The sequence below is a fragment of the Urocitellus parryii genome, chromosome 1, assembly GCF_045843805.1.
Source record: "Urocitellus parryii isolate mUroPar1 chromosome 1, mUroPar1.hap1, whole genome shotgun sequence".
Classification (NCBI taxonomy): domain Eukaryota; kingdom Metazoa; phylum Chordata; class Mammalia; order Rodentia; family Sciuridae; genus Urocitellus; species Urocitellus parryii.
In genome coordinates this window covers 143,975,340-143,998,323 of record NC_135531.1, presented here as the reverse complement: position 1 = coordinate 143,998,323, position 22,984 = coordinate 143,975,340, and the positions used below count along the sequence as shown (strand labels likewise).

Sequence of the window (22,984 nt, the reverse complement as noted above, 5' to 3'; positions counted from 1 at the left end):
ACAAAGGTCATAAGGAAGGTGTTCCAGGATCATGACTTCATGTTATCTTATATCCATTCAATTATTGCTTTATTGGTATGTTAATCAAACTCCCACATGGGCATTTTTTCAAAAGGATAGGCCAATCCTAGGTCTAAACTGAGCTTCCTGAAATTGGTAGATATTGTTTCCACTTTTCCTTACTTTCTGTGTCTTCTTTGGATGTGAAATCAGATAGAAGTTAAGAAAATAGATCTAGGAGCAAGACATGCTTGGAATTGAGTCATGGTGTGGCCACTATATGACCCTGGGCAAATCTTTCTTCCTTTTACTTCTATAATTTCAAAAAGTGACAGTTTCTTCATTTATAAAGTACTTCAAATAATGCCTGTCACATTGGAAATGCACATATGTATTAACTATTACAGGTGAAATTATGTATTCAAAATGCTTAGAACCAGAAGTATTTCAGAGGGTTTTTTAAAATACTTGTGTAGACTTTACTAATTGAAAAATCCAGATTCCAAGATACTCCAAAATGTGAAACTTTTGGAACCTTCTGTTGGCACTCAGAAAGTTCAATTGTTTGGAGCGTTTTGGATTTTTCTATTGGGAACACGAAATAGACTGCTTTTACTAATGTTATTGTACCAGAAAATTATAAAGCAGTCCTGAGCCCTGTTCTACAATGTAGTTGTCAAAAGATTTAGAATGGGTCAGTGGTTGCCAGGGCTGGGAGTTGAGGTAGTTTGTTGACAAAGGCATGACAGGAGGGGATGTTGTAGACAGTGGACCTGTGTTCCATATCTTGATTGCAGTGGGGGTTACAAGTCTCTCTGGATTTAGCAAATTTTATTGTATGAAGGATAAGAAGTAAACCCAGAGAAGGTGAATCAGTCATCCTCTATTCTAATTATGATGCCAAAATAGAGGATAGTATTTCTTGGGTATTTTTTCTTTTCTAACTCACCTTAATGAGAAAAACATTAACTAAAACTCAGCCATCCCCTGAATATTCTAGATTTTTAACATTCCTATTAGATGGCAATATATGAAGATCCTCTTCTCTATTACTTCAAAGTAGAAGTAGGGGCCTCAGCAATGGTTTTCAAACCACTTTTATTAAGACCAATTTCCCTAGTCAACATCTATAAGTTTTGATCACCCTGAACATGCTGAAAAGGAACAGCATCCCTTCTGCCCGTGTTGTTGTGTTTCCATCACTCCCTTGGGGCAGGCAAACCCTCTAGAGCCTCAGTAAGGGACGAGAAGAACAAAGTGACCAGTATGATGCCATCCCCTAGCAATCGATGGTCATGTTACATGGCTGTTGGAGAATGCTGCCACACTTCTGGGTCTGGCTTCTCTATTTTTTTTTTTTTTTGGTGGTGGGTATCAGGGATTGAACCCAGGGGTGCTTAATCACTGAATCACATCCTTAACCCTTTTTTAAAATATATATTTTATTTAGAGACAGGTTCTTGCCTAGTTGCTTAGGGCTTCCCTAAGTTGTTGAGGCTGGCTTTGAACTCTGGATTCTCCTGCCTCAGCCTCTGGAGCCATTGGGATTACAACAGGTGTGCACCACTGTGCCTGGGTATAAGGTTCTGGGTTCTTAATGCTTGCTTCCAGGCCATAGATTTTTCCCTTGATTTGTTTTTTCCCCTACAGTGACTCAGCCAGAGTCAGAAAGAGAAGCAACAGGCACAATTACTTGATCTTCTCTCAAACTCATTCTTGGCTTGCTCCTTTCTATGTGGCAAAAGTCCCCTATCCCGACCTTCTCCTTCTCAGGAGACCTTCCCCATGGCTGCCTGGGCTGGGTGGGGCTGCCTGTCATTATATGTGAGGATGTGGTTTTTCTCCTGATGAGATAATGCTGGTGGGACAAGGTGTCTGGTTACCAGGGCAACAGGAGCGCTGCAGTGCCACCTAGACCTCAGTCCAGCTCAGTGGAGCTTCTCCTATGTTCCTGACCACCTCTCAGTTTTGAAATATGAAGATAGTTTTATGCCACTTTCTCCTGGTTTCCCTCCTGTACAGTCTGGCTGATTTACACAGTTTATTCTGAGTTTTCTGACATTCCAGGAATAGTGATGCGCCTCCTTTTAGCACAGGTTTGCCCTCCCATGGCTGCGCCTGCTCCACCTTCCCCAGGGTGGAGCCCTCTTTTCTTTCCTTCTTTCCTTCCCTTGCTCCCTCCCTCATGGCATCAGTGAACTCAGCCTTTAACTCCTCCCTCTCAGGAGACCAGAACTTCTGTAATCTGCTGACCTGTTTCTCAATCTTTGTCTCATTATTTTCCCCCCACTTTTTTGAAATGTACTTTACCCACAAATATATCTCCCTGAAGTCAGTATTGAGTATGTCATTTGTTGTTTAGTTAAAACCTTCCCAAGGTCCTTAGGAACTTGAACTCTTGAGCTTATTCACCATTTAGGGTTTGGTTCACCTTATTGTATTGGTCTTCTTTCTTGCTGAAAACATCAGCTATCATTTATGAAAGGTTGACTGGATTGTGGCAGTGTGTAAAGGGCTTGCTAACAGTATTGAATCATCACCAAGCCTTATCAGACCTGTGCTCCTGTAATCCTGATTGTGACTTGCTCAGGATTGCACTTGTAGTTAAATGGCAGAACCAAGATTCAAAGGTAGCAGAAACCAAAGCCCAGGGTGTTGTTTACTGTACCACGCCGCTTTCAGAAAAGCTATTTTTCCTATCCATATCGCTACCCTGTTCTCTGTAATTAAATGTCACTTTTTTATTTTTGTGGAATTCATGCTCATCTTTCCAAAGCTAGTCCACGTCCATGAGAACAAGGATGGCGCCACAGACAGCTGAGTGATGCGCACTTCCCAGAATGCAGTGTTACCCATTTTGAAACAGTCTTTGGGTGATGTCAAGGAGGCACCCACGAGAAGGCTGTAAATAAAACAACAGCCCCAGCACAGTGATATCTGGCAAATGGCATTGATTTGAATGTGAAAGAGAGGATGAGATGCTGTCCATCAAAGTCAGCTGCTCTTCTAACCTGGTCACCTATTGCCAAAGCTTCTAACTTTTTTTCCCCCCTGATTAAAAATATTTAATTTTATTCTGATACATGAAGTTCCACTCATAGATACAAAAGAACATTTATAAAAGCACAACTACTATAAAGAGAATGACAATCAAGGGGCCTTGTATACTCATCATCCTTTTTATGGGGGGGGGGGAAGAACTTTTTACCTTGGTAGTGCCCTGAGCTCATCTTCCTGATCCCATCCCTTCCTGTCCCTCTCTAGTAGTAAGTACTGTATGGAATTTTGTGACTATTTTTTTTTTTTTGCTTTTCTTTATACTATTGTATGCTTACTTTCTTCAACAATATACTGTTTCCTCTTGCACATTTTTTGAACTTTACGCACAGAGCAATTAAGCATTTCTTTAGTCACTCTTTCCCCCTCCCTGTTATGTTCCCATGTTCTGGCACATGGTTCTATTTTATTCTGTTTGTCAGGTGTTCTCATAACCCCATGAGCTACTTGTTCACCTCTGTTGGATGTTTGCATTGGCTCTAGGTTTTTGTTTCTACACATAGTTTATCTATGTACATTCTTGCATATGCTCCTGGTGTGTTCATGCAAAAATCTCTTTGAGACACTTAGAGGAGACTAGAATTGCTACTCCTAGGGGAGACATACTTTTAGCATAATTAGATGATGCCAATTAGCTTTCAAAAATGATTGTTCCGATCGACTTCCCCACTAGAAGTGTATACAGTTCCAGTTGTTCCACTTTCTTGCTAGCATTTAATAATATTAAGTATGAAATGAATGTGAAATAGGATGCTACTGTCTTTTAAAATTGCATTTCCCTAATTAGCAGGGAAATATCTTTGCATTCGTTATCCATTTGGGATTTTCTTCAGTTAATATGCTTTTTTTTCTTTTTGTGCTATTTCAATTATTTTACATTAAATGTTTTTGATGTGATTTGTAAAGTATATATGCTGAAAAATATTTAGTAGTTCTATATACTGATAATTTTGTCTTTCAATTTGTGGTTTGACTTCTGTGTTCAAATTACATTTTATATTTTAGTGCAGGCACATTTATTATTATTACTATTTTTTCCTATAGGATTTGTGCTTTCTATATCTTATCTGAGCAGTCATTCCCTACACTGAAGTCATGATGTTCTTCTATATTGTTTTCAAAAGTTTTATGCTTTTTTCCATGAAATATAATTCATCATGAATTGATTTCTGTATATGGTGTGAGGTTGGGGTCTGAACAGAACGCAGGAAATCTCAATACCATATGCTGAAAAACCCACATTTAGCTCTGTCATAATGATATGCTTATACATTTATGGTTCTTTTTCAGGGTTTCTAGTCATTACATTATTCTATTTGCCCATCCTCCAAAATTATTTAAATACTTTAGCTAACTTACTAGAGGTTTTAAAATTCTTTATATTTCATAAGGCAAACCTGCCTACCATCTTCTTCTTTTTCAAGAATAGTTTACTATTCTTGATCTTCCATATAAATTTGGAACTTGAGTTTCACAAGGAAATACTGTCATGATTTTGATTGGATTTAAGTTCAATCCATGGACATTGTGTCTTTTTAGTTGTTTTCTGAATACATTGTGTTTCCTAATTGTTAGCAATCTTCTCTGAGTTTAGCATATCCTTTGTGGTTGATGAAAATGGTAGTTTTAAAAAAAGTATTTCTCTTGTTCCTTTTCCTTCCCTAGTGTGTATGTATTTATGTGTATATGTAGGTATGTGTGTATACACATACATATCTTCTATTTTTTGGTATGTTGATCATATGGTCAACACTTAGATAAATTAATTTTCATAATTTGTGTATAGATTATTTTCTATATATTCCATTCCATTATAGTCACTATTAATTTTAAATTATGATAGTTTTACATCCTTTCATTTTTAGAACTTTTATTTCTTTTTATTTTCATACTCTACATACTATGCAATATGATATTGACTAGAAGTAAGGAAATAGAAATCTTGCTTCTTCCTGACTTTAAGAAAACTTTCAACAAGGCAGTTACCATTCAGTATGTTTTTTGCTCTGGGGAATTTTTTTCCCTTTAACACTTTTAAACAAAATACGGATCCAAGCAGCTTAGGAGGCTAAAGTAGGAGGATTGAAGGTTTGAGGCCAGCCTCAGTAACTTAGCAAGGGCTTCAGCAACTTAGTGAGATGTTGTCTCCAAATAAAATATAAAAGAAAAAGGGGCTGGTGATGTGGCTCAGTGGTTTAGTGCACCTGAGTTCAATCCCTGGTGCCAAAAAAACAAACAAAAATACACAAAATAAAAAAGTTCCCTTCTAATTTTCTAAGAGTTTCTATCAGTATTATAAAATTTATCAATATATTTTATAATGTATAAGGATATATTATCTATTAAAATAATATATTTATTTTTATTATATTAATGTGTTGATAACACTTTGTCATTAACCTAGCTTCCCCATTATTTATCACCTATTCTAATATATATATCTGAAACCATGCGTTAATAATTTTTAGAATTTTGTACCTGCATTCCAGAATGAGTGTATTCTGTAAATTTTTCTTATAATGCCATTGTCCCCTTTTATAACTCCAGAATTATTTATGAAAGATTAGAATTATTTGTCCTTTGTGTATTTAAACTCATTGATAAATCCTCTGGGATAGAAAAACATTTCTATATAAAACATTATTATAGAATCAAACAGTTTTATATGTTATCTCAGGTTAATTTTTACAAATTATCTCTTTCTCTTGATATTTTCTCACTTTATATTAAGGTTTAAGTTTCTTGGCAAGTTTTTCATAATATCCCCATTTTTTCTCTTAATGTCCCCTGTGTTTGTAGTCTAGTCTTCCTTTTCCCTTGAACAGTACTACCTGAGGTTTATTTTATTAGTCCTTTGGAAGAGCTAACTTTTGTCTTTTTCAATTCTATTTTATTTGTAGTTCTTAAATTTTTTGCAGGTAATTCTCCAGTTGTTCTAAGTTCTAAATGTCCTACTTTGTTGATTTTTTACCTTTCTTAATTTTAATATGTGCACACTATAGGGATACGGCCACATCAATGATTATAGCGGCACAATTCACAATAGCTAGACTGTGGAACCAACCTAGATACCCTTCAATAGATGAATGGATAAAAAAAAAAATGTGGCATCTATATACAATGGAGTATTATGCTGCACTAAGAAATGACAAAATCATAGAATTTGCAGGGAAATGGATGGCATTAGAGCAGATTATGCTAAGTGAAGCTAGCCAAGCCCTAAAAAACAAATGCCAAATGTCTCCTTTGATATAAAGTGAGCAACTAAGAACAAAACAGGAAGGAAGAGCATGAGGAAAAGACTAACAGTAAACAAAGACGAATGGGGGGAGGGAAAGGGAGAGAGAAGGGAAAGGATATGCAAATGGTAGGAGACCTTCAATGATACAAAAAAGTATAAGAGGTTATGATGGGCAAGGGGGAGGGGGGAAAAAGGGAGAGAATTGAACAACAGCAGAGGAGGCAGAGAGGGAAGGTGGGAGGGGAGGGGAGGGGGAATAGTAGGGGATAGGAAAGGTAGCAGAATACAACAGTCACTAATATGCCATTATGTAAAAATGTGAGTATGTAACAGATGTGATTCTGCAATTTGTATTTGGGGTAGAAATGGGAGTTCAAAACCCAATGGAGTCAAATGTATGAAAGATGATTTATCAAGAGCTCTGTAATGTTTGGAACAATCATTAAAAAAAATGTGCATTTAAGGGTAAGCATTTTTGGTAGCATCCCAAAGGAATACTTACAATAAGGTATAAATATTTTTTAATTTTAATATGATTTATCCTCTGACTTATGAGTTTTATAGAAAGGTATTCCTTAATTTCTACAATTACAAGATTTCCAACTATGGATTTCTAGATATTTCTTTACACATAGTTGTTTCATCAATTTGAATATTTTTTTGAAATAACAATCTTAAAATAGACAATCATAAAATCAGTTTTTTTAAAAAATGAAACTAGCATTTGGGCCCATAATGTGTCAATTTTCATAAAAATTCCATGACAAAGAGTATGTGCTTGGGATGTAGCTCAGTGGTTGAGCACTTGCCCAGCCTCAAGAGGCCCTGGGTTTAATCCCCATACCGCTACAAAAAAAAAAAAAGTGTTCTTCAATTGTTGAACATGAATATATAGAAAATGTTCTATGTTGGCCTTATTAGGCTATGTAAATTGTTCAAATTTTTATAGCCACATCCATTTTATCAACTACTGAAAGAGGTGTGTTATTAGATGCATACAACTTTAGAATGGTTCTATCATCTTGATCATCTTCTTATAAACATGTGGGACTCTCTTTAGTTTTTGTAATCCTTTGCCACTTGATATGGTTGTTCCAACTCTATTTCCACAAGTATCTCCTTTAAACACATTTTTTCCATACTTAAATACCAACCATTTTGTATGCTTATATTATACATGTATTTCTCATGCCATTATTATTATTGATTTTAGATGCCTTTTTACTGAGATAAAATTCCCATACATTGAAATGCACAATCTTAATTATACACTTTGAGAAATATATGAAAAAATGATCAACATCTCTAGCAATTAGAGAAATGCAAATTAAAACTATGCTGAGATTTCATCTCACTCCATTCAGATGGCAATTATCAAGAATACAAGTACAATAAATGTTGGCAAGGATATGGGGAAAAAGGTACACTCATACATTGCTGGTAGGTCTGCAAATTGGTGCAACCATTATGGAAAGCAGTATGGAGATTCCTAGGAAAACTTGAAATAGAACCACCATTTGACCTAGCTATTCCATTCCTTGATTTATACATAAAAGACTTAAAATCAGCATACTTCAGGGACACAGCCATATCAGTATTTATAGCAGCTCAATTCACAATAGCTAAACTATGGAACCAACCTAGATGCCCTTCAATAGATGAACGGATAAAGAAAATGTGGCATATACACACAATAGAATTACTCAGCCTTAAAGAAAATATATTACTCAGCCTTAAAGAAAAAATGAAATTATGGGACTCTCATGCTAAGCAAAATAAGCCAATCCCCTAAAACAAAAGCCAAATATTTTCTTTGATGGATTTTTCACCAAACATCCCACATATGCATCTTCTATCATATTGATCAACCCTCCAAAAGCAAGTGCTCATCTCATTTCTGTCACAACAGTTCGATCTTGCTTGTTCCCAAACTTGATATAAAGAGAGTCATAGTTTTTATACTCACATGACTTTTGAAACTCTTGTTTTTCTTCCATATAGCTGTTTTGATTCTTTCTATTGGTTAGTAATGGTCAATTCAAGAATAGACCATGATTTGCTTATCTAATAAATAGTTCATAGATATCTGGTTGTTTCCAGATTTGGGCTATTTTGTGTAAAGTACTGTGAACATTTTAATGCAAGTATTATGGTTTAGATATGAGGTAGCCCCTGCCAAAGCTGCTGTGTTAATGCAGAAATATTCAGAAGGTGAAATGATTAGGTTAAGAGACCTGTTACCTAATCAGTTTGAAGGGACTGACTGGGTAGTAACTGCAGGCAGGTGGGGCATGCCCTGGAAGGGTAAATCTTTCCTTCATCCCCTTCCATCTGTTCCTGGCTGCCATGAATGGAACAGTGCCCAAGGCCTTCCACCATGGTGTTGTGCTGCACCTTGGGTCTACAGCAATGGTTTCACCAACCACAGATGGACCTCTGGAACTGTGATCCCAAATAAACTCTTGTTGGGTATTTTGGTTACAGAGACAAAAAGCTGACTTACATAGCAAGTCTTTTGAGAAAAGTTTTTCCTGAATTAATATCTACGAGTGGAATTACTAGGTCATAAAATAGATGAGTTTTTAATAACTGGGAAGGCAGCATCCAAGCTGGTCCCCAGTGATCTTTTCCTCTAGGTACTTATGTTCTTAGGTAATTCTCTCCCTCCAGTGTGAGCTGAATGTGTGCTTCTATACAAATAGAATATGGCCAAAGTGATGGTCTATCACTCATGAAATTAGGATATAATAACTGATTTCCATACTTGGCTTGTGTTATGGTTTAGATATGAGATGTCTAAGAGAAGTGTCATGGTTTACATATGAAGTGTCCCCCCTAAAGTTCAATGAAAAAGTGGTTAGAGAATAAATGATTGGGTTACAAAAGCCATAACCTAATCAGTGTGTGAATACACTGGCAGGTATTAACTGGAAACTGTAGACAAAGGGAGTGGGTCATTGCGGGTGCATCTTTAGGGTTTATATTCTGTCCTTGTTGAACAGAGCACTCACTCTCTCTTTCTCTCTAGTTCCTGATTGTTATGTCCTTGAGCTACTTTCCTTCACCATACTCTTCTGCCTTGATGTTCTGCCTCATCTCGAGCCCCAAGGAACAGAGCTAGAAGTCTTTGGACTGAGACCTCTGAAACAGTGAGCCCCCAAATAAACTTTTCCTCCCCTAATATTGTTCTCCTCAGGTCTTTTGGTTACAGCAGTGAAAAAGCTGACTAAAACAGGGAGTCAGTTGTTTTGTTGATAGCTTCCCTGTGAAGGGGCCCAAGAAACAGGGAGGACATTTGCCCATGGGGAACTAACCATCTACAGGGAACTGAATCTTGTCCATAGCTGCAGAAATGTTTGGAACTGTGTCTTCCCCAAGTCAAGCATTTGATGAGATAGATCTCAGCGCTGGCCCAAAGTTTAACTGTAACCTCCTAAAAGATCTTCAGTCAGAGGTTTCAGCTAAGCTGCACCTGGATTATGACTCAGAAACTGGAGATAATAAGTGACTGTTGTTTTAAACGGCTAAGTTGTGAGGAGATGTGCCACCCATCAGTAGATTAATAGCGTAATAAGAAATTGCCCAACTACATTCTGAGATAGTTCACCATTTTATGTCTCTACTGCCGATGTTGATGCTAACCTCCTTTTTAATTACAGCTATTCTAGTGACTATAAAATAGTGCTTTATTATGGTTTCACTTCCCCGATGAATAATGATACCGAACACCTTACCACTCATGTGGTAGCTGACTATTCAAATGTGTTCTTTTGGTAAGGGCCTATTTAAATATTTTTTTTTTTTGCCCAACTTTTTCCAAGTGCCTTTTTTTCACATTTTTTGTTACTGATGTGCTTCATCTACTGGGGGAAAGTATTTTTCATATATACATATAAATCAAGTGTTTTCTCCCCATTGATGACTTTTTATTTTTGTTTTTGATGAGATTTTAATTTTGATAAATTTCTATTTATCAATATTTTGTATGTTTACTGCTTTTGTGTCAGGTGATGACTTATTAGAGAAAGTCCAAGATAACAAAGGCACTCTCCTATGTTTTCTTCTGAAAGATTGACAGTTCTAGATTTTAAATTTATGATTTGTTTTGAGCTAACTTTTTAGAATATTGTTGAGGGTCATTCTTGGCAGTAAGTTTATCCATCTATTCCAGCACCATTTAGTAAAAACAAAAATCCTGTCCCTTTTGAACATCACAATGCTGTGTTGAGAATCAATTAACCACATGTGGGCGGACAATTTCCAAAATCTATTTATCTGTATTATAGCTTCATGCTAATGCTCATACTGGCTGTCTTGGCTTCCTTATCCTCTTGGCTGGTCATAATGTTACAATAAGTCTCAAAATTACTGTCATTTCTTTAATGTTTGCAAAAGAAAACAGATTGTTTAGACCATTGTAGATCCTTCCCTATTTCATATTAATCTTTGAAGTAACTTGTTAATTTCTAAAAACAGGGGGGGGAAAGTCAGAGAATTGCTTGAATTCATGGAGGAGTTTTGGGGAAAGTTAAACTTAACAAACTTGAGTCTCCAGTAGATTTTCTTTTTAATCCAACTGTTCAAATTTACTCTTCCTGATTTATGTGCTTTTGTTACATGTCATGATTCTGGGTTTTGCAAGGCTCCTGATTCTGCAAGGTTATGCAATCAATGAGTTCTTGTATATCTATGTATTTACCACTTTCCTTATTCCTTCTGTCATCTTAGTTTTTTTCCTTCTTTCTTATTTTTATTCTAATTTGTTATATATGACAGCAGAATGTATTACGATTCATATTACACATATAGAGCACAATTTTTTATATCTCTGATTGTACATAAAGTATATTCACACCATCCGTGTCTTCATACATGCACTTAGGGTAATGATATCTATCTCATTCCACCATCATTTTTACCCCCATGTCCCCTCCCACCCCTTTGCCCTATCTAGGGTTTGTCTATTCCTCCCATGCTCCCCCTCCCTACCCCACTATGATCAGCTTCCTTATATCAGAGACAACATTCGGCATTTGATTTTGGGGGATTGGCTAACTTCACTTTAGCATGATATTCTCCATCTCCATCCATTTACCTGCAAATGCCATGATTTTAATTCTCTTTTATTGCTGAGTAATATTCCATTGTGTGTGTGTGTATATTATATATATATCCCACATTTTCTTTATCCATTCATCTACTGAGGGGGCATATCTAGGTTGGTTCCACATCAAGACAATCCTTGATGTTTTATTGTACTGCAGGTCTTCTGGGGTAAGTTCATAATTTTGTTTTTATGGAATAAATCCATAATTTGCTGTCCCTTGTGAAAGATATTTTGGTTGAATCTCAACTTCACACGGACTTATGTGGATAAAAAAATCAAGATGGCCAGTATGAGCATTAGCAGGAAGATAAAATTCAGATAAATAGAATACAGTTCGGAAATCGTCTACCCACGTGTGGTTGATTCTCAGCCTAAATATCTCCTTGCTCTCAGAACTTATAGCTATTCTTCTTTACTCTGCTACTCATCACTGTGATTGAGAAGTCAGCTGTCAGTCTACAATTCTAAACCTCTCTGGGGTCCTTTTCTCTCCTCCTGCATTTCATCTTGATGGTCTGCAGTGTTATTGTTATACATGTGAACTTCATTTCATTTACCCTACTTGATTTCTTTTTTTAACTCTCTAAATTTGTGCTTCTGTGTCTTTCATCATTTCTGGAAACAGTTGATGTGTCTTTCCAAATCGTTCATTTTTTCTTTATTCTCCCTCCACATTCCAGAACTTGCATTAAATATTCTCATTCTGGAATTTCTGCCTCTTTGCTTTCTGGGGAGTTTGGATACCTTTTCACAGTGATTTACATTTTTTTTTTCCATCAGATCCATGGAGGTCTTGTTTCTTGAGATCTTTATTTTCATTTCTAGAAATTTTGTTTTCATTTTCTAACTTATTAGCCAGTTTTGTATTCCTTTATGTGTAGTAAGTCTTACTCATTTTTTTTTTTTCTGTAATTACTACACTGAAGACTTGGAAGGCGTGATCCGGCTGCCCTGGTTCCCTGCGTGCTCACAGTGCCTGCTTCCCTCCTCCTCCCTCCTCCTCCCTCCTCCCTCCTCCCTCCTCCCCCTCCCCCTCCCCTTCTTCTTCTTCTTCTTCTTCTTCTTCTTCTTCTTCTTCTTCTTCTTCTTCTTCTTCTTCTTCTTCTTCTTCTTCTTCTTCTTCTTCTTCTTCTTCTTCTTCTTCTTCTTCTTCTTCTTCTTCTTCTTCTTCTTCTTCTTCTTCTTCTTCTTCTTCTTCTTCTTCTTCTTCTTCTTCTTCTTCTTCTTCTTCTTCTTCTTCTTCTTCTTCTTCTTCTTCTTCTTCTTCTTCTTCTTCTTCTTCTTCTTCTTCTTCTTCTCTTGAGTTCATACTTCTTGGGGCTTTACCTGCTGAAATTATTTGGAACGGGCACTCAAGTTCATTTTCTCTAGAGAGGGTGCGTGTTTATTTCCATTAATCTCTGGCACCACCCTCACCTTGAGCCCACTGTAAGCTGATCTCTTTCCTTAAGGTCAGGGCCACCAGGTAAGATGAATTCAAGGCTTCAAAACAGATTTAGGCCCTATTTGAGGTGACCAGGTCCTACAGAACATTTTTGTCTTTCCCTCCTAACTCGGTGCTGAGGTTCAGGATAGATCATTTCCCTAGAGGTCCTCTGGGTAGAAGGCTCAGGTGGGGAATTCCTGGAATCGTGCCTTTGCACTAGGGGTTTGGGACCTGGCACCAGTTTCATCTGTGAGATCTCTTATTTGACACAGAACTTCTATAGGTGCTGAGAGAAATTTTGTTCCCATGGTCAGGAAAACTGAAATTAAATTTCATCTCGTTTAACAAAATCTGTAAAACTAAAGCTGGCCTCTATACTCTTGTCTTTGGTGGGTTTCCATGCTTCTTTAGTTTTTGAACACTGGTATAAAATCTTAGCTAATTTCCAGCCAGCAGTGCATTTAAAAAGTGTCTAAGGCATATGTTATCCAGCATTCTTCCTTAATTTCAGTGAGTAAGCTGGTCAGAGTACTTAAACTACTTAGTATTGCACTAGAGGTCTAGGTTTCTGGTTTATTAAAACAAGTGAGAACTTGATATTCTTTAATGAAACCATCTCATCTTTAAAGGTCAGCAATTTGTTGTTTTTTAATCTTTTTAAACCACGGGTATGACAACATTCTGAGAATGATATTTAATGTAAGAGTTGCCAATTTGCTTGAAAACTCTATTGATTAGGGCTCAACTAAAGGAAGAGAACCTCTGTCATTGAGATCTGTTCAAGTTGGTTATAAGAGTTGGAACTTTCATGACTGGGGAAGCTGATTTAATAGGCTGTTTAAGGCTGTTATCTTGGTGTCCGATGCTGGAGCCTGAAATCAGCAGAGGAGGGAGTTAGGAAGGAGAAATGGAATGTGAAGTGGGGGACAGTGAGGAAAAAGTGGTGCCTAGGTCTTCTAGCACTTCAAAGTGTCTGATGTAGGGGAGAAAACACTGTATCTTTATCCCTGACACTAAGCATGCACATGGCCCAAGAGCTGGAGAATTTGAAAGGGTTTCACTGGGAGCTTCTTAGAAGAGCTGAAGTCTTGGCTGCTGCCCTTTGCTGACAAACTGAGCCAGGAAGTAATATTGTATGTGCATGTGTGTTGCTGGGGATTGAACCCAGGGCCTTGTGCATGCTAGGCAAGCATTCTACCAACTGAGCTATATCCCCAGTCCTCAGCAAGTGATTTGTGATAGTGCAACATGCTCCATTGCACAAGAAGCATATGGTAGTTGCTTCAAACCAAGCCAGACAGGGAAGGAATTCCAGGGCTACTATTTCAGCAGTTTAGAGAAGTCAACACACTATATATCCACCCCACCATGGCATCCTTGTTTTAAACATCTGCTTTGGTTTGAACACACAGGACTCATTGGAACTCACTTCAACTTGCATTACAGAAAGTGGTAGAAATAAAATAAGCACCTGAAAACAGTAAGAAGAAACATGGGTTTTTTCCAATTACATAGGTTCTACTTTTAAGTCAAACAAGGGTTATTTTGAAACTCAAGATCCTTTAATGATCAGTTGGTATTTAAATTTTATGAATGAAGGTATTGAGTTTGTAAAGAGCTAAGTTAAAAAAAAGTTATGCTGAAAATTCCAGGGTTCTGCTCTAAAAGTTTAAAATGTATTGGATAGCTTCCCTTGAAGATGATTTCTCTGAGAAAGCAGCATTCTGTCCTCTAGAGTAGACCCATCATGAGATTTACCTTTATGAAAGGCAACTCTGATCATCATATAACATCCTTTTGAATCAGTCCTCTTTTTCCAGGATAGAACTTGTGGATTTGTTTTTTAACAAACACTTATTAAACTAGGCCTATGGAGAAGTCACCTTAGCCCTGGTTTAGTAAGGTACTCTGTATCCTAGACTCGTAGAGATTGGGGTGGTTTTGAATTTCCATTATGAATTGGTTCATTAATTTGGTCAGCAGACTTTTACTGAGTTCCTAGTATCAAGAAGAAGGCTGAGGTTACAGTTAAAATCAAGACACACCAATTCTTATCCTAGTCAGTTTTACTTGCTATTGAGGATGACATAGATTAAGTAACTATTTGTTCACGGTGGTGGGAAGTCCTTGACAGAAAGTACAGAACCTTATAGGAATTCATAACTGTGGACCAGGTATTAGGAGGAATTCATATCTGGGAAGGCTTACATTGACAACTGATGGATAGGAAGGAATTAATCTCAGGAGGGAGGAAAGTTCCAAGCAGATGGACCAGCACACTGTCTGAAGACTTTTAGGAGGAAGATAACTTTGTAGGTTAAGATAAATTCAAAGAAGATAGATAGAGAAAGTGGTATTAATAAGAGATAGAAGGTAAGTGAGGCATAATGGCAGAATGTGGTGAGATAATAAAGACTTATATGGACAAATGTGGAAAGAAGCAAAAAGGAGGCCACATAATCTGATTTCCATGTTGCAAAGACGACTGTAATGGATAGTAGTTAATTTAAATTTAATTTGTCGATTTGACTAGATTATGGAGTGGCCAGACATTTGGTCAAATATTCTGGTTGTGTCTGTGAGGATGTTTCTGAGTGAGATCAACTTATGGATGTGTAGACTCGGTAAAACACATTGTCTTTAATGCAGGTGTACTTCACCTGGATGGCAAGCTGAGTAAGAAGGAATTTTGCATGGCTGACTACTTAGTACATCAGTTTTCTGCCCCTATAACTGTGACTTTTGTCCTCTGATCTCCTGAGACCACAGACACAGGCTGAAACCATACCACCCATTCTCCTAGGTGTCTCACAGACAGCAGATCATAGGACTTTTCAGCTTGATTTTTATGATGGGAGTCAATTTCTCATAGAATTCCTCTATATTTCCCAGCATTTCTGTTTTTTCTGACTGATAGTTAAACTCTCTACAGAGTGAAGAATGCAAAAAATCTGTGAAGACGACTGAAAATGAACTAGTTGAGTCTGTCACTATTACAGATGGGCAAAGATGGGGATTTGGATTTGATGACAGAATGAAAAGTTTTTCCAGTGTTTTGGATTTTGTCACTGGTAGGTAGTTAAAGGTCAGCCACTGGAGAAAAGAGTACAAAGCTATAAAATTAAAAGTTCAGTTTTAGATACGTTGAGGTTTTTTAAATGTTAAGTGGAAATATAAACATGAAGGGCTAGAGGAGGACATAAAGTGGTAATGTTAAGTGGAAATATAAACATGAAGGGCTAGAGGAGGACATAAAGTGGTACATTTGATCGTGGTTAGTGGTGAGTGAATGGTATTGCATATATAAAAAACCTCAAAAGAAAGATCTCTGAACACATCACACTCTGTGGAGTTGCAGCTGTCTATCTTTGGCTGGTGAGAGTAAGGAAAGTGCACTCTGGGAACCAGTTGTGTGGCTATTTCACGGTGTAGATTACATTCTGCCAGCATGAAGATTTCCCTTGAAATCAGTTCTCATTCTACAACACAAAGAGGGCAACATCCAGACCAGAGTTCCAAAGGGCTTGGCCTCTGTTGGTGGCCCTTTGACATAGCTAGCTCTTTTTTGAGTTTTGTGGTCTTTGGCCCAGGAAACAGGACAAAGAGAAAACTGGTCCTGTCTTCTATGTTTATGAAACACTGAGGAGATGTTTCTCTTTTTTTGGGGGGGGGGATAGGAACTATTATTTATTGCATTCTTACTGTGTCTTAGGCAATGATACAAGCACTTTATATGAACAACATCTTTAACTTTCACAGCTATTAGGAAATAGTTACTATTTCAATACCATTTCACTGACAAGAAATAGAATATTAATCACTTAATACAGTTACCTAACAAAAAAAGGTTAAATAATTGGCAAAGATTACACAACTAGTAAGTGATGGAGCTGGAGTCCATCTGAATGCTCATAGTTACCTGCTCTAATGTCCCCTTGGGTCATGGTACCCAAGAATGTTCCCATGCAGGATGATGAAATAGAATTGTTATTTATGTAAGAAACAGTTGGCATGATTACAACATAGACTTTTCAACATTTTTAATGGAAAATTATATATAGTGTTGATAACATATGATTTTTATAATGTATTGAAAGAAAATACCTGCTTGTTTTGACTATTTTATAGTACCTATGTTTTCAGTACAAAACTTAAATTTTTTTTAAGTTTCTCTATCAGATCGTCATTTGCTGCTACAGTTCTGTGCTCCTTTGCACCCTCTCATTCTCTGCTCAAGCTCTGTCTGAAGTACCTGCGAAACACGGTCAGCAACCACAACCCTTTCCTTCTTGGTTCTACTCAGAAGTCTCATGAATCAAAAACCCCACAAAACTTTAAATGTGATCACAAGGCCTGTTTTTAAAACTCTGAGAATAATTTATTTGCTGTTGGCATTATCAGTTTGTTCTCTCTGTCTCAGGCTCATTTTTTGTTGAAATTGTTTCTGTTGAAACAGTGATTACTTATCCAGATTTCTCGTTTTCATTTCCTTCATCATAAGCATCTACATTAATCACTTTCAAGCCTAGACAAGCTTTTAGATCATATTTTGCTCCGATCCTCAGAGAATGGAGACAATGGCTTTTGTTACTTTGGGGAGTGACCTTCAGAACATCATAAAAATCGAGGAATGTATATGATAGCTGAAATGGAAGGGAGTTAGCTCTGGACTTTCCTAAGAAATAACAGATTCCTACCAACACCTAGAATTACTCCCTATTTTTTCTCCTCATACTTAACATAATCAGAGAAAGTTATTGAAAGGGGAGGAATTGAGAACAAGCTATAAAGTTGGTATAGTTTTTTTGGATACCAGGGATTGAATTCAGGGGCACTCAACCACTGAACCACACCCCCAGCCCTATTTTGTATTTTATTTAGAGACAGGGTCTCACCAAGTTGCTTAGTGCATTGCTTTTGCTGAGGCTGGCTTTGAACTCGCAATCCTCCTGCCTCAGCTTCCTGAGCTGCTCAAATTACAGGTGTGAGCCACCATGCTCAGCTAAATTGGTGCAGTTTTGATCAATCAAAGCAGCTGAACCTAAGGAGTTCTCAGATTAACTGGGACATGTCATTGTTACAATTACAGGGGATCTTTGAATCTTAGGTCATACCTCACACAAATTAAATCAGAATTCTGGGGCATCTATATATTTTTAAACTTTCTCTCTAGAGAGAAGGTATAGACAACCACAGACATATACTAGCTCAGCAGACCTGTGTGTATTGCAGACCTTGGGACTTTAATAATATGAATCCCTACCATTCCACTGATGCAAACAGTATATTCTGGTATCACTTCTGGGGAACAAGCAACCCTTGTTGAAACCATAGTAGCTGAGTTAACATGAGGGATGCGTTCTGAAAAATGTGTTGGTAAGCAGTTTTGTAGTTGTGCGAACCTCATATTCTAATACAAATCTAGATGGTCTAGGCTATCCACTCAGCACAGTCCCTTATTAAAGTAAACATGAGATTTATGAAGACAAAGCCTAACATGGCATACCATTTTATAGTAAACATTTTCTCCATAAGTAGGAAATAATAAAAGTACTGCATAGTTAAAATGCATAAACCAATAAGTCATTTACCAAGTATTAGGTACTGTACACCATTTTGTACACATTTATAGGGCTGTAGCCAGGCCTGTGGACATCACTACCACCACAGACACTTGTGTGATGCATTGACCTAGGGAGGCTTCAACATCACTAGGCAATTCGGACTTTTGAGCTTCATTACAGTAACCTTACAGGCCCACTGTTGTGTATGTGATGCATGTCTGTACCAGATAAAATGACCTGCAGTGCCTCTTCTGTGGGTCCACTGGCTTTCTGTGTTGCCAATATAATGAGATTGTGCATATAAAACTTTAGCAACTCAGTGGGATCTTTTATTCAAAGGGCATGCATTTTATTTATAGCAACTTTCAAATATTTCTCGATTTCTTCATGGATTTGAAGGGATTCACTAGCTCTTATTGAATCTCTAGGAGCTTGAAGTTTACTTGCCATTTCAAGAAAAGTACTTTAAAAAAAGCTCATGTATTTTATTTGTACTGCTTGACAAACACTGAAAGAACTAGCAGCTGTTTTGAGGAAACTGATTTTTATCAACATAATGGGCTCAAGAAATGCCGAGTGAGATTTTGAGACAAAGATAATCTTAAGAGCAGGGTATTGGCTACCATCATGTTAAAATCTGTGGTCCAACTCGATTTCAGTTTGAAAATTAATAATGTTCCCCACTTTATTTTCTTGTATCCCTTGTCTCTCACCCTGTATTTTTGAGTAAGCCTCTCAGTCTTTTCTGAAGGAACTTGGAAGCCTAGGGCTTTCACTTAAAAGTCTGTTGTCAAACTCCAGCAACAGATTTGGATCAATTATAGCATTGATGTAGCGGATTCTATAACATATGCTATGCACATTAAGCATTTTTCCTGTATAGTATTGTTTGGGTTCACTACTATCCCCATTTGGTGAGAGGAACAACTGGAATCTAAAGAGTTAAATGTTTAACACTGTGGCCAAAAAGCACAGGCCCAGAGAGCTATAGATCAACTCAGTTCTCCAGACTCCTAGCAAGTGTATTCTACAATATTCTTTGTTTCTATTTAATAAAAAGTAACTTTACATTTTGGGTAGAAAACTCTTCGTGTAATCTACCATGTCACCTGAAACTTCCATCGATAGATACACCCAATTTTTAAAACATGAGCATCTGGATAGTCCTGAAGTTTTCCCTTTCCAGCCTGCACAGGGTCTTCAACAGATCCTACAGCAAGCAGGCTCGTATACAGTATTATGTCTTATGTAGTATTTCTGATCATCCTGTCTTGCAGCAGAGAGTTGGCTTATCCTCTGTTCTTGATTTGTCTACTTCAAGTGTCACTGAAATGTCACCTCTCAGAGGCTCTCCCTGACTACCCTTCAAACACTGACATTTCTTCATGCCCCTGGGCATAGTTTGTAACTATGTGTCTGTTCGTTTGTTTTCTTTCTCTCGTCCTGTAGAATAAAGCCTATAAGGTGGTGATTCTGCTAGACTCATGCCCAGTATAAAGGATGTGCCTAGTATTCAATGAATATTCACTGAGATGAGTTGCTGTCCCCCTGAGAGCCCATCATCTAGCATTGAATATGATGCTTTTATGTTCCAAACAAGGTCCAGGGCCAAAAACATCACTTTCCTTCCTCTTACCATCTTTGTACGATTTTCAACAATTTGTGATTTCTTAATTTTGATCATGTTTGAGTCATACTAGCATTGTCTCATACTGAACTTGGACCCAAAGCAAAAGCTGCAGCTGGACCCATATTTTGCCAGGCTATCTTTTAGGTTTTCCGGGAGCACAATAGTTTCTCCCCTTTTAAATGCCTTAGATTCTTTATTCTCCCTTCAGTGGGAATATAAGATACTGGTTTAAATACCGAGCTTCAGATGCAGGATGAGCCGAAGCACCTCTATCTGCTGGATGTTTCATCTTGGAGAAGTTGTCCATCTTCCTGAGGCTGAGCTGTTTTGTGTGCTTATGAGGGGATGACAGTCTCTCCCTTGTAGGACTGTTAGGAAGTGGAGTGTGGAGATGCAGGCAAAGCTTTCCTCAGATGGTACACAGGTGAGGCGATCCGTGACAGGCATCATTATTGAATTCACTGAGATACAAACTCAGCCATCCCTCTTCTTCTCCTTCCTAACCTGGGTAAGCATTGATAATTTCTTGTATTTCTTCTAATCTCCTCTCTGACTTTAACTCCATGTGATCCACAAGGAGCACCCTGTTGTAGATCCTGGCAGCATGACAGACTTAGCAAAGAGCTTGAGTGCAGAGAACAATCTTGACCTAAAAGAGTCAAAGGCAAGTGGCTAAAGAAGTCCATTTTTCTTTCATGCTTTGTTTCTGGCTATTAAAATATTTTACGAAAACGTCGAGGACTTGGAGGTGGTAGAATATCAATAGATTCTCTGTGGAATTGGTCAATGACCTTTTCAGAGCTCAAAACTGATCACAAATACTAAACTGTAGTGGTTTAATGTGACCTTCTGAATTGTGATAAGAAACGGAGATTTTGTAGCAAATCGTGTTTCTCAAAAGTGGAGGTTGCCAAGGTGACCGCATATGAAACTACAGACATGATAAGTGCAGTTTCCAGAGAAACTCTAGTCCTCCCGGTACCTTGCCATCCCCAAACCCTTACATTCTCCGTACTTATTCTAATGTGGGACAGAAACCAAATAATTGATTTGAATATCATAGCAATGATGTACACTTCCACATTCATGCTGTTCTTCAGAATGCTACTTTTTCCAGTTTTCCCAGTAAGACCTGACTCCTTGGGTCACATAGAGCTAGGCTACTGATGAGTGCAATTTTGAAATCAAAATAAGAAGTTCAGAGATGCTATTTGGAATTCTCATTGAAATGAAATCTCTAGCTTTGATCAGAATTCTCCGTCCATTGACCCTGTGGTATAGGGTGTCAGAGCAGAAGAAACACTGAACAAGGAGTTTGGAGTGGAATCTTATCACCAGGTGTTCCATTAACTTGCCATGTGGCCCTCGAGACCCACTTTTCTCCATCCATTGGGAGTTGTAGTAGCATTTGAAAGGGTAAAGCCTTAAAACAAAACCCGCATTTATCATTACTATACAGGTTTTGGAAGATTAATAAATAAGTGTACTGCCTGTCATGCTTATAGTGTAAGGAAAAACTCTTGCATTGAATCAAGTGATCATAACAAGCTCTGTTCATCCTCCATGCTAACGCTCAATAGACATCCTCATCACCCACGTAGATTTTGAATAGGAATCCCTGCCTGCAGGGACCAAAAGAGGTGAGCTTCACAGTCCTGAGAAGGCTAAAAATACAAATATCGCATATGCAAAAAGTTACACTTCTAGCTTAATTTTGTAAAAGGTATTTAAGAAATTCCAGCTTACAATTATTGTGAATATACTAAGGAAAACAATTCTGGACAAAAGTCATTATACTACCATTAATATTATCCTCCTAATTTTAGACACAGTGAAAGTGAAGCTTGGAGATGTGAAGCGTCAGATTACACAGCGACTAGCCATCAGGAAACTGGAGGTTCCCACCACAGCTCTTTCTAAAGAACATATAGTTTTAAATGCTGCCCTAAATCTGCTTGGATTTATGGATAATGAGCTATAGACTAAGGTTTAAGGTATTGGGGACAAAGCAAATTATTTTTTAATTCTTTTTGGTTATGTATGACTGTAGAATGCATTTTGACATGTTGTACATGATGAGTTACACTGGTCATGTATTCATATAAGAACATAGGAAAGTTTTGGTTCATTCCACTCTCTTCCCTATTCCCATCCCCCTTCGTCTAATCCAAAGTACTTCTATTCTTCCCTCCCTACCCTTATTGTGGGTTAGCATCTGCATATCAGAGAGAACATTCAGCCTTTGGTTTTTTGGGATTGTCTTAATTCATTTAGCATGATAATCTCCAGTTCCATTCAATTCCAGGCAAATGCCATAATTTTATTCTTCTGATGAGTAATGTCACCTTATATATATGTACCACATTTTCTTTATCCATTCATCTGTTGTAGGGAATCTAGGTTGGTTCCATAGCTTAGCTATTGTGGATTGAGCTGCTATGAATGTTGATGTGGCTGCATCACTATAGTATGCCAATTTTAAGTCCTTCAGGTATATGCTGAGAGGTGGGACAACTGGATCAAATGGTGGTTCCATTCCAAGTTTTCTGAGGAATCTCCATATTGCTTTCCAGAGTGGTTACAATTTTCAGTCCCACCAGCAAAGTATGAGTGTATCTTTTCCTTTACATCCTTTCCAACACTTATTGTTGCTTGTATGGCTAATAACTGCCCTTCTGACTGGAGTGAGATGAAATCTCAGTATAGTTTTAATTTGCATTTCTCTAATTGCTAGAGATGCTGAACATTTTTTTCATATATTTTTGACCAATCATATTTCTTCTTCTCTGAAGTGTCTGTTCAATTCAGGCAAAGCAAATTAAAATTGAATAAAATTTAGGGGGTACTTATTTGTGTTCTAAGATATTTTGGTTAATGCGAATGTATCCATTTAAAATGAAAGTTCTATTGATTGCAAAACCTCTATTTTTTGGCCCAGCCATAGGGGAATAAAAGGTAG

The 22,984-nt window shown here is 37.5% G+C and overlaps 1 protein-coding gene across 1 annotated transcript in view; it reads right to left on the bottom strand.

Moving 5' to 3' along the window:
* Sgcd (sarcoglycan delta) overlaps window positions 1–22,984 on the bottom strand; it is a 388,785-nt gene that overhangs the window by 7,417 nt on the left and 358,384 nt on the right. The gene's annotated exons all lie outside the window — the stretch shown is intronic.